We start from the raw sequence: 4,351 nt of genomic DNA on the forward strand, positions 1-4,351 counted from the left end.
ATAACAAACTAGAAAATAGCAAATTTCAGAAATCTTTTGATTTATAGAAAACCCGCCAGCAACTGCAGACTTTTTTTACATTTTTATACCCGATTATGAAGACTTTGAAGGGTTTGAAAGGAACGAAGCTGGAAGCTAGGTCCAATTGTTTTTGCTTGAACGCGCATGATTTGAAAGAGATATAAAACAACCGTAGAAATTATGTGGAGCTTTGATGGTGATAGGTGTTAATTATAAATTGGGAGTTTGATTTTAATTATAGGGTATTTGTGGTTTCTTGAATAATTGTATTTAAGATTAATTTTTTTCACTTAGTAGAGGCATTTAAGTGATTGTTCCAGCAATTTTTTTTCCATATTTTTCGATTTTACTATTTTATCAATTTAAATAAAAATTTGTCATTTATCCAAAGTATACCTTCTACTTTGCTATTTTTCTTGTCAACCCTATTTTTAATTTGAGGTTTAGGGTTGAGCTTTAAAATAAACTATGATGTAACTTTTCTTCAACCATTGGTTTTGCTACAGTACCACTATTTTTATCTCTTTCTATTCACGTCTCCCTCTGTGTCTTTGATACCACATGTAAACTTTAGTTTCATGATTATACAATAAACCTTAACATTGTATATAACGATAAATGCTAAGATCTTTGAACTAGATAACCTTGATCCATGAATAATCTTCTTGAAGAATTGTGTTTCTCTCAATTGCCTTCCTTTAGACTTAATTTAAGTTTCTTGATGGGAAGAATAAACTAGTTAATGAGGTAGTGAGAGGACTAATCCCTAAGGTTCTATTTATAGACACCACCCATCATGGTGTTAAATTCACTTTCCACTTTGATGACCCCCTCTCACATCCTAATCAAAATCTCGCATCACTCACGCCCTTCACTCTTTCTTTCATCTCTTTTGATTCCAATGGAGGGATTTTGTCTCTCTTATCTCTTGCCTAATTTGTCCTTTCTTCCAATGGTTCTCTTTCGCTTTTATTCTTCTTCATCGATTTCATATCTGTAGAAACCAGATCTCTTTCCATACTCCTCTTGCATGTTTGATTTTCTTGCCACTCATTCTTTCCCTTGCGCTCATTCTTCAGTTTTTCACTCCATTTGCTTTCATTATTCTTCTAACCCTTTACAGATCTATAGATCTATGTGATTGTGGTTGGCAGGCGATCTTGTTTGAAGTGTATGATAGGGGCTGAAGGACAGAGCATGGTAGGGAGGAGGCCATAGGTAAATTTCTCAACCTTTTCAAATTGATGATGAGGTCTCATTTGCTACAACAAATTTGGCTTTTCTTGACACACACAAATTTGATTTCTTGATGGCTATGGCAAAAGACCATTAAGAAAAATATTGTTTTTTATGCAATGTTTATCTTGATGGTCCTGACTGTCAAGAAAAGATCTCTTATTTTGTGAACACATATGCAAAAATGATAAAATACGTAAGTTTTTGGGTTGAGGTTCAAAAATCGTCAAGAAAAGCATTGCATGATGGACAATACATATAAAGAATACCATATTATTTGACGAGCATTGTTCACAACAAATCATGGAAAACCAACTTGATTTGTCTTGATGAGCTTTGCCCATCAAGGAATGAATTTCGTCTATGGGCCTACCTTTCAAAAACTCTTACTTGATTAGATCATCAAGGAAAGCCTTTCTTAGTGAGCATGAGCCATAAGTGAAATAAACAATTTATTTTTCAAATTATTTTCTTGATGGACAACGGTTATCAAGGAAAACCTTCATTCATGGTTAACAACCATCAAGAAAAATATAAATTAATATTTATATTTATATTATTTTTTCACTTCCTTCTTGTCATATATATTTTGTTGTTTTATTAATGACATTTTTCTATAAAAGTTTTTATTTATGGAAATTTTCTTTTCTTAATAGAGATGGAATATTATGACTGTTCACACGAGATTTTCGGAGAAATTTGGTTCATGGAGTTGAACTTGTGTTGGTGTTGTATTTATATTGATTTGATGCGATGTGGTTTGATCTCTAGATTTGATCCTCTGATTCTCTCTCGGTTGGATGCTTACGCAGGATTTGAGAAAGCGGAGCAAATGATGTTCTTGAAGTTGGAGTTTTGGAAGAAAGCTTGTATCTTCAAACGAGCTTCAATCTTTGAGAGTGATCGACTTTAGGAGTTGGGAGTCTTCTAGCTCTTGGAAGAATTCTCTCTAGACCTTTTGGAGTCCAAAAAATTTTGTCCCTACAAATGAAGAGAACTCCTCTATTTATAGAGTTCCTTAATGGGTTTTTATGGACTTGGGCCTAGTGTGGTCCATGGACCATACCCGTGGGCTCAATCACATAGATTTAGGTCATATTTAATTTTGGGCTAAATTAAGCTCATTTTTGGACTCAATTGAATTTTAAGCCAAGTAAATAATATTTAATTAAACCAAAATAATTAACTTGATCCAATTGTCATGATAAAAACATGTGACATCATTAGAATTGTCCAATTTGTCTTTAAATTTAATTTGGAACACTTGCTGATTTTTAGTTAATCTCAAATACAATTATTTTAGGAAATGACTTGATAATTTATAATTGGTTCCAAAATTTCTTTTTCAACAAATGCCCCCTTTCGAGATTTATGCACGTGTGTGAGTGGGTGAATCTTGAAAAGATAAATTTAAAGTCCAATACGAGTTTTTTTTGTTGCTCAATTTGACACATCAAATTAATCAAACTATAAATCTAATACATGAGTTTGATTTAATTTTGAAATAAAGGTTGGAATATGGCCAATCCTTAATTTGAGAAAAGTTTAAGATTTTATGCTCAACTTTCTTTGATTTGAGGATAAAAATTTGATGATATTTTTTTTTAAAAAAAATTTAGAACCATATTTTAATTTGAGAGAAAGATGAGGTATCTAGCATACCCTAATTTGTCTTTAAATACACAAGAATTTGGAATGACTAATTTTAATTTTGAGATAAAATGACCAAAATCTAATTTTGAGATAAATACGAGATCTCAATTTTAGGATAAAGTTAGATTTATGACTCCAAATTAAATTTGAGATAAAATTGGAGGTAAAATCTAAATTTTAATTTTAATTTGGGAGTAAAATCTAAATTTTGAAATAATTAAATATGCTTAATTATCAAAAAATGGAATACGAGATTTTATTCCAAAATAAAATAACATAAGATAGTTGAATTTTAATTTTATTTAAAAAAAATTAAAAAATTAAAATATGTTTAAATTTCTCAAAAGTGAAATCCGAGATTTTATTTCAAAATAAAATAACATAAGATAATTCAATTTTGATTTTATGTTATTATTTAATCATTCCAAATTCTCTTAAGAATTAGACTTGTTAGCCTTATAAATAGAACCATGCCTTGATCATTTTTTTCTTATCAAGAAGAACAAAGGTATGAGTGAAAAATAAACTTCTCTCCTCTTTTTTTCTTTTTTCTTTTCTCCCTTTTTGTCTCTAACTTTTAACTTAATTCTTTTTTTTTTTTTTTTATCTTTAGGTTTAGTAGCTGTTAATTTGCTGCACCAACTTGAAGCTCGATCCAAGGTTAAGGCCTTTTTTTTTTTTGCAAGCCTTTGAAGGTCCCATGCAAGTATATATGAGGTTACAGTCTCCCCGACGTCCTACTTCTTTGACTGTCAGCTTCTCTGGTTTGTTCATGATAGACGATGCAACTTAATCATGATGCCTTGCTGCTTCTTAGAGTTTATTCATGATAGACGATACAACTCTATCATTAAGCCCTATTGCTTCTTAGGGTTTGTTCAAGATAGACGATGCAACTCTATCATCACACCCTGTTGTTTCTTAGGGTTTATTCTTGATAGACGATGCAACTCTATAATGATGCCCTGCTGCTTCTTAGGTATGTTTATAATAGACGATGCAACTCTATCATGATGCCTTGCTGCTTCTTAGGGTCTGTTCATGATAGATGATGCAACTCTATCACGACGCCCTACTGTTTCTTAGCGTTTGTTCATGATAGACGATGCAACTCAATCATGACGCCATACTGCTTCTTGAGGTTTGTTCATGATAGATGATGCAACTATATCAAGGCGCCCTACTGCTTCTTAGGGTTTGTTCATGATAGACAATGCAACTCTATCATCACACCCTGCTGTTTCTTAGGGTTTGTTCATGATAGAGGATGCAACTCTATCATGACACCTTACTGTTTCATAGGGTTTGTTCATGATAGACGATGCAACTCTATCATGACTCTCTGCTGCTTCTTAGGGTTTGTTCATCATAGACGATGCAACTCTATCATGATGTCCTACTATTTCTTAGATTTTGTTCATGATAGACGATGAAACTTTAT

At 32.0% G+C, this 4,351-nt stretch overlaps 1 long non-coding RNA gene across 1 annotated transcript; it reads left to right on the forward strand.

Moving 5' to 3' along the window:
* Positions 1-933: 933 nt before the first annotated feature.
* LOC127149599 (uncharacterized) lies at positions 934-2,436 on the forward strand. The gene is made up of 2 exons (XR_007821265.1): positions 934-1,239; positions 2,070-2,436. It is a non-coding gene; the product is annotated as an uncharacterized LOC127149599 (long non-coding RNA).
* Positions 2,437-4,351: the final 1,915 nt, after the last annotated feature.

This window comes from Cucumis melo, chromosome 5, assembly GCF_025177605.1.
Source record: "Cucumis melo cultivar AY chromosome 5, USDA_Cmelo_AY_1.0, whole genome shotgun sequence".
Classification (NCBI taxonomy): domain Eukaryota; kingdom Viridiplantae; phylum Streptophyta; class Magnoliopsida; order Cucurbitales; family Cucurbitaceae; genus Cucumis; species Cucumis melo.